We start from the raw sequence: 12,535 nt of genomic DNA, 5'->3' as shown, positions 1-12,535 counted from the left end.
TCTCCCACATTCATGGACTGGAAGAATTAATATTGTCGAAATATCCACCCTACTCAAGGTGATCTCCATCAAAATTCCAATACTATTTTTCACAGAAAAAGATCCTAAAGTTCATATGGTTCCATAACAGATTCCAAATAGCCATGTTGAGCAAGAAGCCCAAAGTTAAAGGCATCATACTTCTTGATTTCAAATTATATCAGAAGCTATAGCAATCGAGGCAGTATGATACTGACACGAAAATGTCTGAGACTCATGGGTCAAAACCGAGAGACTCAGGCAGAACCAAAATCGGCACACACCCCGTCAACTACCCTTCAGTGAGTGGCCAAGAACACACAACAGGAAAAGACAGCTTCTCCCTAAAGGACGTCCATGTGCACAGGAAAGAAACCACCCCCACGCCACTCACAGGGGGCAAGGTGGACCCAGACTTTACTCAAGGAAGATGGGGAGGGGATGGGAGCTGGACAGGACGTGGACGGGGAGAGCCTCCCAGAGCAGGCGCCGAAGCTCGCCTGCAGCACCCACGGCGTGTGGGGACCACGCTGACACAGCAGCGGAGCCCAGACTGTGCTCCGTGCCGCAGGTCCCATGTAAAAGCAAAGGTGACAGCAGAGGCGACCCTGGGGGCGGCGGGTGCGTGTGTGGCAGGGAGGACTCACCTCCACACTCACTGAGTCCCGCTGTGGAACCTGCGCAGCTTCTCGCGTCAACCACATCTCAAAGTGATGCTTTACACGGGTCCATAACGTTTCTTGGTACACGTTGCTGTATGTTATGATAGCATGCATCGCGGGGGTAGGCACACGCACGTAACACTCCTCAATTCCTTTTTTACCCCCTCCCTCCTCAAAGCGATTTCTTGAAATTAAGACATTATTGCTGGGTGTGGCACTGCACATCTGTAATCCCAGCTACTCAGGAGGCTGAGCCATGAGGATCACAAGTGCAAGGCCAGCTTGGGCAGCTTAGGGAGTCCTTGGCTCAAAGAAATTTAAAAAGAGATGTTAAGTGGGAACATGGAAGGAGAGAGGAAGAGGAGGGAAGAAGAGGGAGAGGGAGGAAGGAAGGGAGAAGGCAGAATCCACGCCGACCTCGTGCCTGCCAGCGCCGGCTGGCCGGGCCCAGGACGCGCAGGAGGAGGTCGGAAAGGAGTGAAGCGATCTTGTCTCCAAACCTCCCTGCAGGAAGTGAGGCTTGGGTGTCACCAGACCCCAGTGACACAGCACAGGCCGGTGCCCTCCTGCATGCTGCTGGCAGACTGCGCCCCGCACCCACGCCCCTCACCTGCAGACGAGAAGTCGGCCCAGACCTCCGTCCCCAGGCCAGCCCGGAGCGCACGTAGGCAGAGCCAGCTGAGGAAGCGAGGCCGCACTCCACTTCCTGCCGGGGCGGCGCAGACACGGGCACAGGGGCGGCGGCACAGGGACAGCAGAGGAAGCGGTGCAGTAGGAACGCCCCGGCTCCCCCGCCTCAACCTGCCCCGAGCTGTGTGGTGCCTCAGCGCAGCCTGTGTGTGGACCCCGCTCCCCAGAGACAGGCAGGGCCAGGGCAGCACAGAGGCACACGGCCCAGCGCTGCTGAGCACCCTCCCTGCCGACCAGCACCGCCCCAGCGAGACCCTCGCAGCCGCCGAGGCGGGAAGCCCTTGCTGAAGCCGCATGCGTCCGTTCGCCGCGAGTCGGGCAACAGTGTCCTGAACACTGCGTTTTCGTCTGAGACATCTCGTTCAATAAGACTCAAAAACCAGCTGAAGTTTGTTCTGCTTCTGGGCTGTTGCAAGCTAGACACAGCGAGCAGGCAGCGTACACAGAAAAGGTTGCGGTATCGCATGGTTACCTAATTAAACGCCGAGCTGGCACTTCGGTTAGAAGCCGCAGAAAGATGAACGCCTGATAGCGCAAATATTTAGCAAGAAGCTAATTCCAGCGGGCGCAATACCCGTCCTCCGGGAGGCGGGGGCAGAGCAGCAAGTGTAAGCCCAGCCTGGCAACTTAGCAAGACCCTGTCTCAACATTTTAGAAAATAATAATAAAGAGATGAAGGCTAGAGACATAGCTCCATGCAAAGGCTCTAAACTCAATCGCAGTACTGCAAAAAAAATTTTTTTAATTCCATTTTCTCAAATTTCCAAACCACTTCATTCTCTCCCAAGACCAGCACAAGGGGCCAAAACACAAAGTGCTTGCACCCTGCCGGCCTTCCCAGCTGCGTCTTGGGAGAGACGGAAGCCCCATCCCTCTACTGGCTTGACCTCTCTTTCCGAAGAGGGCAAAGCTGTGATGGGGGGAACAGGAAGATGCGGGTCACCTCTGACAGGCTGTGTCTCCTCCGGGAGAGCAGGAAGGTACAGCAGGCTGAGCTCTGCGTCCACTGTGCGTGAGTGCGGGCTTCTCCCGTGTCAGAGGCGCACCAGAGCTGGGGGCACCTCAGGAGCAAGACAGGGCCCAGGCCCAGGAAGCCTGCACAGCCCAGGGAGACAGGGTCCTGCCTGCTGTGAGCTCCAGGGCAAGCGAGCGGGGAGGAGACTCAGGAAGGGGCGAGGGCACTGCCTGAGCTGCTGGTCAGAGAGGCCTGGAAACCCACTGAGGAGCAGAGGGAAAGATGATCCCTGCACCCCAGGAAAGGCCTACCTGGCGGGGACAGTGAACTTGGCCGGAGCACGGCCAGCATGGCGACCAAGGGTTCCTGGAGGCAAAGCCACACCTGCGGAGGGTGCAGGCACCTGGCTGCGCCAAGGATGGGCCAGCGAGGGCCTGGAGCCCGGAGAAGGTGGAGAAGCTTAGGTTACGCCCAAGGCGGGGCCGAGATGCTGGCTGCAGGCGGTGACAGGTGTGAGAGAAAGAGGGGAGGGCAGGTGGCTCTGGGCTGATGATGGCAAGGGGAGGACAGGCTTCAGGAAGAAAACCCAGCATTCTGGTTCCCAGAGACCCCGACATCGCTTCTAAAACCAAGGCAACTGCAATGGAGGCACTGACCTTAAAGCTGACGTGGAAACTCGGGACCCAGAACTGCCAAAGGCAGCTTCGAGAAAGCACGAGGCTGGGGACACACACCCTGACTTCAAAACTCAGCACACGGCTACGGCAGTCAGCAAAGTGAGACCAGTTGCAAGGTGGACAGAGGCCCCAGGGAGGGCAGGGTCCAGAGCGAGGCCCAGGTTACGGTCCGTGGTTCTCAGCACCAGGCCAAGACCCTTCCCGGGAGTACAGGGAACACCTGGTGTCCAGGTGCAGAGGGATGCAGCCCCCACGGACACCACTGAAATGGGCCAAAGGATGGCATGGAGCTGAGACCTGAAGACCCTCGGGTGCTGGAGGAGGAGTTGATCTCCGGGACCTCGGATTTGACAAGTGGCTTCTTAGGTTTGACCTCGAGCAGAAGCAACAAAATAAATCAATCAATTCTATTTTATCAAAACTAAAACTTAAGGCAGACCATGGAGGGAAGGAAGGGAGGGAGTGAGGGAAAGAGGGAGGAAGGGGAATTGAAACAAAGGTAGACACAAGCTGGCGTCTCATGCCCAGCCCACTCACTGCCTTGATCTCTCACTGCCCGCTGCCCAGGCTGATTCCAAAAGCAAGTTTGTAAGAAGTCGGTACAAAAGTTCCTAGGGACAACTAGGCTTGCAGTGACCCACACCTGACCCGTCAGCTTGGGCGTGAGGACCACCAAGGTAGGGACTGGGCCGTGGCCTGGGTCCAGAGGTGGGGCACCATGACTCAGGGTTCACAGGTGAGGACACTGTGACACAGGGCCCAGAGCCACAGGGCCACACAGAGCGGCTGAGCCCAGGCCTCCACCCTCACCCACCTCGGACCACCGTTGCAGCTTAGCCCCCGCGGCAGAGCCGAGGCCCCGGCCAGGGAAGGGACCTGTCACTGTCCAGCCCACTCGGGAAGGGAGTCTGCAGGGAGGCCCCCATAGGGCAGGAAGCAGGCACCAATCACAGAGCCCGCCGGGAGGCCCAGGCCCCTCCCACAGGGTGCAGGATGCCCCCCCCCGCGGACTGCTCCCCATCATGATCACAGGGGCTCCTCTCACCTGATCCTGTGTCCCTGCTGGGCCTTGGGTCCCCCAGCGCCGCCTCAGCACTTCCCGTCCCCAAGAGGGCAGGCGGGACCTCTGTGTCACCTCGTCACCCGGCCCCGCCCCATGGAGGGGGTGGAGGGACCCTGGGCTGTCGCCTGGGCGCCAGCCCGCATCTGCAGCCCCTTCCGGACCCGTGACCGGGGTAGCGGCGACTGCAGGCGTCACTGCAGCTGCTTGGTAAAGCAGAGGGGCTGGCGCTGGGGTCCCCTGCTGAGCCAGGGCCAGTCAAGGGCCTTGGCAAGGGACACAAGGGACACACAGGAAAACTGAATGTGGCTCAGAGGGACGGAAGAAATGACGTGGCAGCTGCTCACAGCCCGGAGGGAGGACAGCGCTGGGCTCCCAGGAGAAACGGGGGAGAGGGAGACAGGGCTCAGAGGCGGGCGGAGTGCAGGGCACTGGGCTCTGACAGTGGCCCTGAGCCCCTTGGCCCTGCGCTCCTCCGGGAGCAAGTGCACTGCAGCAGCAGCACCACCACCACCTGCACCTGTCCACCTCCCAATGCCCCGCACGCCACCCTTCCGACACGGGCTACTCCGTGCGCTTCGCGGCTCAGCCGTGTCCGTCTGCAAAGCCACCTGCGATGGCCCACAGGAAGTCACCAGCTGGGTCTGAAGGGGCTGCCTGCGATGCGGGCCTGTGTTGAGCACAAGCATTGCAGGAGCCACCCTGAACCTGCAGGCAGCGGCGCCAGGCCTCACGCCGCCTGTGCCATCTGCACAGCGCTGCCCCGGGGAGCAGCGAGCTGGGAAGGGGGGCGAGGGGAACGCTGTGGGCCTGCCGAGCGGGGGCGCCGCAGTCTGGCTCTGTGCTGCTGCAGTGAGATGCCACAGGAGCTCGTCAGGAGTTCGTCAGAAAAGGAGGCTTGTTGGGCTCCTGACCTTACAAACGGCCCACGCGGTGTCTGATGGGAGCAGGAAAGGAAAAGGCCCCAGGGAGGGTGGTGCGTCCACAGGAGGGAGGGAGCCTGCAGGGCCAGGCCAGGCTCACACTTTCTTTGTGTTCTGGTTTGTCCCAGGCATTGGACAGTCTTCACACTGAGGTGCAGCCCCGGACCTTTCTAAATTTTTTATTTTAAAACAGAGTCTTAACTGCCCAGGTTGGACGTGAACTTGTAATTCACAGAGGGAGGCTTCGGGGAGGAGCAGAGCCAGCAACCAGTGCTTCAGCCTCCCAGAATAGTGGAATTACAGGTGTATGCTACCACGCCAGGCTCAGGCTCCCTCTTCTACGTGAGGACAAAGATGAAAGCACAGGAACTCACCAAGCCATGTAGGGACAGCTACACGGTGACAGCCACACGGTGACTGCTGAGGCTGGTGCCATACCTGGCAGGCCTGGCCAGGAGCTCGCTGGGCAGGACAGGGACGGACTCCAGTGCCCTGGCCGCTCATCGCCACCCATCCTCGCCCGCTCCCCCGTGCCATGAGCCGGGCACAGGGCTGGGCGCACAGTGTGCAAGGGAAGCAGGAAAACTGATTTCTCCCTCAGGACCTCCTCGACAGACCAAATAGTAAGTAGGCAAGAGATGAGATCCTTCATGGGGAAGATAAGAGTGCAGCTGGGAGCCCAGTGTGGGGCATGTGCCCCAGTCTTAGTTACTTGGAAGGCTGAGGCAGGAGGATTGCTTGAGCCCAGGAGTGTGAGACCAGCCTGAGCAGCACAGCAAGCCCTCGTCTCAAAAACACAAGGAACAAGACAAGTGAGTGTGCCAGAAGACAGAAGAGGACGCCAGATCTAGGATTCTGAGGACAAGCTCTGTGTGTGTTAGGGCGCATGGTGGTGCAGGCACAGGTGCGGCCCGGAGGCAGAGGGAGGCTTCGGGGAGGAGCGGAGCCGGCACCCAGTGCGTCGGTCGCTTCCTGCAGTCCCCAGTGTGCACCTCAGAGCCGCCCTCACCCGGGTGCGTGTCTCTGGCCCCACATCACAGATGAGGAGCTGAGCCAGGCCATGTGACTCTGATTGGACTGCCAGTGCGTGGCACAGGCGGGACAAAACCCGGAGCTTGGCATCCAGCAGATCTAAGCCTAGAGACCTGAGAGGCCACCAGCATCGGGGTCCAGCGAGGGGCAAGCGGGGTGCGCTGATGCAGTGGCCACAAGGAAGAGGGTGTGGGCAAACCCAAGGTGTTTAGGAGGCTGAATCAGGAAGATGCGCCTCTAGGGTGGGAAAGCACAGAGCCAGGAGAGAGTGACCGGGCCAGGGCTGAGTGAGCACAGGGTTTCCATGAGCGCCCAGGTGGGCAGCTGGGCCAGCACTGAGGGTGCTGCAGCCCTCACCAAGGTCTGGAGGCTAGGCCTGGAACTGTCTGGGACTCCCCAGCACAGCCAGGGGCTGAAAGGAGCTAGGGCACCCAGCGCCTCCCGGGGACAGGGACCAGGAGGCACCTGGGGAGAGGTCTCCTGAGAGCAAGAGGCAGGAGCCCCACATCTCAGCGCCCCTGTTAAATTTTGAGACAGGGTCTTGCTAAGAATCTAATAATCTATAAATGCTAATAAGTAAAAATACAGGAGAGTATAACATTACACAAAATTAGTTGTCTTCTGCATATTAGCAATGAACAGTGAAAAAGAAAATTAAGAAAACTAGTTCACTTAAAATAGCCACAGAGGCCAGGCAGGTAGTGTACAGCTCTCATCTCAGCACTAGGGAGGCTGAGGCAGGAGGATCACCTGACAGATGACCCACAGGAACTGAAAACCATATTCTCACACTCACAGGAAGCACTCAAAGCATGTTGACAGTAACTGAACAGTGGAGGCCGCAAAGGCCCACTTGTGAGGGAATAGTAACAGAATGCCACAACATCTGTACAATACTAGTCAGTACTAAAACGTGAAGCAGCTGCACATGGTGGCACCTGCCTAGAATCCCAGCACTTGGGAGCCTGAGGCAAGAGAATTTCAAGTAGCATTAACTACAAAGTAAGACCCTGTCACACAGCAAAATAAACAACAAAACCAGAACAGGTAGAGCCATGGAAACTGCCATGGCTGTGTCTAGACATCCCCCAAAGCCTCGAATGGTCACAGGCGGGGCTCTTGGAGGGGGCTGGCTCTCAAGGGTGTGGTGCTGGGGTCAAGAGTGTGTGGTCACTAAATCGGGTCCACCGATTGGGCTGGCATCACTCTAGGCAGATTAAGGGTCCCTCGCCCTGGGTGAGTGACACCGGCCCTAGGGCGGGAAGGCTGGACCCGACACAAGGGACAGACAGAGGGTCACAGGTGTCTTGCTGCTTGCCACTTGCTGTCTTGCCCTCTGCCAGCAAACTATGGACTGAAACCTCTACAAACTGTGAGCTAAATAAGCCTCTCCTCCCTTCACTGGGGGTGCTGGGTATTTTGTCTCAGCAACAAGAGTAACTAAGACCAGGCTCCAGAGGTTTCTGCCAGGAAGCAGGACTGCACTGGCTGTTGGACTCCAGACGATGTGTGTTATGGCTCGGCAGAAAGTTTGTCTGCATTTTGCTCGTGCCCAGAGACTTTGCAGGAGATTGAGATGGGGGGTGGGTGGGGACTAATTAATCTAGCAGAAAAAATTCCAAGGCTGTTGAATGTTGAGGCAGCGGCATGGCTACTGTTGGGGGCTTTCAGCCGGATTTATGTGGAGAATCAAGAGCAAAGGACTCAGCAGGATGACTTAAAACATTTTGAATTTGGCCAGAAAGGAAGCTCTGATAAAGTTGCAGCCTGCAAAGTGGAACAGAGGAGAAGCTGATCACTGAAAAGACCAGCAAGAAAAAGCCTAGTATTTCAGAACAGAACAATGGAAAAGATGGCCTGAGGACATCACAAGAAACAGCAGGACTCCATCCTTCGCAGCCTCGGAGTTTCAAAGGTGAAAGAATTTGCTTTGAGAAGAGAGCCCCAAAGTACCACGTTCTAGAATAGCAGCAGCATAGAGCATTTTTTCCTTGGGATTTAGTTTATAGGTACTCAACCTGTATAGCCGAGAGAGAAGGAAGCCTGGCTACTGCTCCTGCTCGCAGCCCCTTGGCGTCATCCTTGTGGTGCTGGTGTTAAGTGCATGCAGAATGCAGGAGTGGTGGGTCAGGAAGGCTTCCACCCAGATTTCAGAAGGCCTGGGAGCCCAGGCCGTGTGTCCCTGAGAGGTCAGTGTGCGAAGCTGGATGAAGCTGAAGGTGCTGTGGAGACCCCAGAAGGTTGGAGGAGCCAGGAATGTGGATCATTCAAGGAAAGCTGCAAGGAGTGGGCAAAACCAGCAAAAGAGAGAAGCTATGGGAGCTCCAACCACCAGAAGTGCTTTAGGGGTGGAACCACCCAAGCCCTTGGGAATTCCCATCATGCCACAGTTTGCTTCAGAGGCTGCACGGGGAACTACAGAATTTAATGTTTGCCCTGCTGGATTTTGGACTTGCTTTGGTCCCATCCCTTTCTATTTTTCTACCTGTACATTTTGGAATGGAAATGCCTATCTTGTGCCACTGATGTTGGCAGTGTTTAACTTTCTTTTCATTTGTACAGGGACTCCCTGTACAAATGTACTCCCTATACAGCTAAATGTCTTAAACCTCAGAGCAGACTTTGGACTTGGACTTTTCATCAATGCTCGGCAACTCTTAGAGATGGATGGAATGTCTTTTGCATAAGTGGATGTGCATCAGTCTTGGGGGGCCAGGGGCAGAATGTTGTGGCTTGTCTCTAGATGGCCCCCTAAAGCCTCATGCAGTCATAGGTCATTGACTCTTGAGTGTATGACACCGGGATCAAGGGTGTGTGGTACTAAATTAGTCCACTGATTGGTTTGGCATAGCGTGTAGACAATGGGAAGGCCCTCCCTGAACAGAATATAAGGGTCAGAAAGAGGGCTTTGCTGCTTTCTGCCTGCTATGAACCATTTCTCCGCTATGATGCCCCTCTGCCATGTGCCACTCTGCCTTGGAGCCAGCCAACTATGGACTGAAACCTCTACAAACTGTGAGGTGTAGTAAACCTTTCCTCCTTTGAGTCTCAGGTATTTTGTCTCAGCAATGAAGAAACTGACTGATACAAAACCTGTTCAGTCTCCTCAGGAAATCCCAGATTGAGTCCAGCCACCTCCCTCAGTGGCTCCTGAAAGCAGAACCTTTCTTTGGCTTTCTCTGCAGCGGTCCCACCTGCCCTCCTGCCCTTGAGGGTAGAAAGGACCCACAGCAAACACCAGGGGCCGCCACCTGCCCCTCTCTAGAGAATGCCTGATGATGCTGGGCCCTCAGACTCAGGCTGTGGTGGGAGGATCTCTGCAACCACAACCCACTCACACGCCTCTCGGCCAGGGCCAGGGCCAGGGTCAGCGCCAGGGAGACCGCTGGCAGGGATGTGTGTGTGCTCACAGGGCCCAGGGACACACAGACGGCAAACTATCCGCACTTCGCCAGATTTTAGACGGGGCCAGACGCTGCTGTAAGGGCAGAAAACATGGGAGCACCTCCACCGCGGTTTAGCTCGCGCACAGAGCTTACCCTTAACAGTGCAGTGTGGGGGTTTTGAAGTGACTCACAGAGTTGCACCCCGATTACCTCACGTTCCACTGTGCTTTCCAGGGAGACACGTACCCACCCGCAGTCGTTCTCCGTTCCTTTCCTTCCTGCAGCCACTCAGCCGCTCCCGCCTCACCAGTGCCCGCTTGCCTCCGCCTCCTCCTCCTCCTCCTGGGCGGGGGCGGTGCTCGTCCTTATGGCCGAGTCACACCCCTCCGTGTGGGTGCACATTTACTTAGCTATTCACACTGGTGGTCAAGGGGGTTGCTCCTCCTTCTGGCCACCAAGAATAAACTTTTCACCTCTCAGGGCCACACGTGGGGGAGCTGCTGAGTCACAGGAACTGTTCACCTGTCTGGAGAACTATCAAGCTGCTCAGGGGCTGTGTCATTTTACATCTCCAGCAGCAGGTATGACAATGCCAACTTTCCATGCTATCAGAAACACTTACTTTTTTGATACACGGTCTGACTGTGTAGTCTAGGCCAGCCCTGAACTCACTATGTACCGCAAGCTGGACTCGGACTCAGGATCCTCCTGCCTCGGCCTCCCCAGTGCTGGGGTTAAAGGTGCGCACTGCCATGCCACTATTTTTTCTTTTTTTTTTTCTTTGTTTGGTTTTTCTCTGGTACCAAGAACCGAACTCACGACCTTGCGCTTGCCAGGCAGGCGCTTTGCCGCTGAGCTAAATCCCCAGCCCCTCTTTTTTTTGTTTGTTTTCATTGCAGTCATCTAGTGAGTGCACACTGGTGCCTCACTGTGTTCAGTTTTGTGCTGGGAGTGGGACTCACAGGCATGTGTCCCCCGAGCTGCACCCAAGTCCTCCCTTTGGCCCTGATTTGAACAGCTGCAACACAGGTGGGAGTGGAAGATCCACCCCCGGCACCTGGAATTCAACTGCTGAACCCAGCAATCCTTTCCAAGGATGAGCAGCAGCCAGCGCAGCCCTCTCCTTGGATGGGAAGGGCTGTACGCTCCTACCCAGCAGCCCCTCTGTGCCTCCCGGAAGGGCCCTGTCCTTACTTTCTTCACCGTGGGCTCGACCATGTGACAGGTTCTGCAAAACAAAACACGGACGGAGGTGACACTGCCACACCTGAGCAGAGGCTTCGGCTGCACAGTTCCTCTTCAGACCCCCTGTCCGGTCGGCTGTTCGCGAACAAATGCAGAACACAGTCCCAGCCAGCCCACGGCTGAGCAAAGCCAAATGTGCTTCATACTTGAATCAAAACTTTCACGTATGTGAAAAGAATACAAAGCTCACACCAAACTGTTAATGGTACTAATTAAATCCATTTTACACTGTCCTTATGATGTTTAGTTTGAAAAACTGCTACTCTGTCACGATGAAAAGACAAAGAATGGTAAATAAAAGTATGGCAAACATTAAAACCAACAGTGCTACTTTTAAAAATCATCTACAATTATTATCTCTGGTTTATTTATATTTAAAATACATATGTAAGTATTTACGAGGTTCCTTATTGTTAATGCTAAGTCCAATGGAACTTTAGGCAGTTATTACAATTCAACTCCATGTAGCATTAACTTCTCTTCTCTTTTGAATCTTCTGTTAATTCCACCTTCTTTTTTGATGCCTTTTGGTCTCTGGAATATTGTTCAAATATTGGTTGGTAAATGTATATTCCTCCAGCAATTCCCACGATGCCAGCAAAAAGTAGCTGTGGAAGACTCAATCTCGCAAACATCGTCCCAGCAAACACAACACAAAGGTGGCTTGGAAAAGTTATTTTCCACACCCAGCCAATCTCTTCAGATCTGTGTACAAAGCACATGGGGGCAAAGGAGCGACTTAGCAGAGGACTCTTTACAGGTTACGTGTGGCTTTTCTGCTCTGAAGCGAATAGCATTTTTGTAATAATAGGAGCCTCGCTTACTAAAAAGAGAATATAAATGCACAAGGATATAGGACAGAAAGTAAGGCCAGCGCATGCTGCAAGCCAGGCCACACCTTTTCTTTTTCTTTATTCATTTATTCATCTACCTATCTTTTTGAGACAGGGTCTCGCTATGCAGTTCAGGCTGCCTCGAGATCACTTTGTAGCCCAGGCTGGTCTGGAACTTGCAACGATCCTCCTGCCTCAGCCTCCCAAGTGCTAGGATTACAGGAGTGCGCCACCACGCCCGGCCACCTTTTCCTATTACAGAAGCTTCTAGGTGGTTTCAAACGGGCAAACCTGGCGCCTTTAAAAGTCAGACCACAAAACAGCACTAAAAGAAGATGCAAGCGATGCCGCCTGAGAAACCTGTCAGTAAGAGCAGCTCAGACCAAGAATCATCACTTTTCATTAGTTCTGTACTATTCACACCTTTGAGCAATATGATAAAATCCATTTTCAGAGGCTAAAATATGGCCGAGCGGTGGCACAGCCTGTGATCCCAGCATTCTGGGAGGCTGGGGTAGGTTAGAGCCCGGTCAGAGAAATTTAGGGGTTTAGCAAGGGCCTGTCTCAGAACAAAAAACAAAGGGCTGAGCTCCATGCAAAACCCCTGGGTGCGTACCCCTTTTAACAAGAAAAGAGACCAAAATATTTTACGAGTTCCTTTTGATTTAGAAAGTCGGCATCAAACAAAGTCACCTGCCATTATCAAAATTATACCAGAGCGTAGTGGTACACGCCTGTAATCTCAGCTACTTGCAGGCTGAGGCAGGAGGACTGCAAACCTGGGGCCAACCTGGGACACTGAGCCAGACCCAGTATCAAAAGATGGAAAGCACTGTGGCTGGTTTCCGGCTAAGGCCCAGGAAGTGCACGTGGATCGACACCCCACACACTCGGGGGCTCTGCCGTTCTCCCGTCCGCACTGGACCGCGGACCCCAGCACGCCCGCGCCGGAACCCCCTGCGCACCGCCCGGGCCGCCCGCAGGACGAAAGCAGCGGCCACTCCGCGGGGGAACCGCGCAGGCGTCCGGCCGAGGCTCCGCCCCTCCCGGCACC

At 55.3% G+C, this 12,535-nt stretch overlaps 1 protein-coding gene across 4 annotated transcripts in view; it reads right to left on the bottom strand.

Moving 5' to 3' along the window:
* Positions 1-4,150, bottom strand: part of Rab27a (RAB27A, member RAS oncogene family) — a 33,150-nt gene extending 29,000 nt beyond the window's left edge. For 2 of the 4 annotated variants that reach the window (XM_005376612.2, XM_005376611.2), the window contains exon 1: positions 4,048-4,150. The gene's annotated coding sequence lies outside the window, so the exon portion shown is untranslated. Of the gene's footprint in view, positions 1-1,290; positions 1,394-4,047 lie in introns of those variants that run through there. The other 2 variants (XM_005376613.2, XM_005376614.2) reach the window with 2 other exon arrangements.
* Between the last annotated feature and the right edge of the window lie 8,385 nt (positions 4,151-12,535).

The sequence above is a fragment of the Chinchilla lanigera genome, unplaced genomic scaffold (genome assembly GCF_000276665.1).
Source record: "Chinchilla lanigera isolate Chin_1 unplaced genomic scaffold, ChiLan1.0 scaffold00008, whole genome shotgun sequence".
NCBI lineage: Eukaryota > Metazoa > Chordata > Mammalia > Rodentia > Chinchillidae > Chinchilla > Chinchilla lanigera.
The sequence above is the reverse complement of the archived record's forward strand: the minus strand, read 5'-3'. Positions and strand labels throughout refer to the sequence as shown.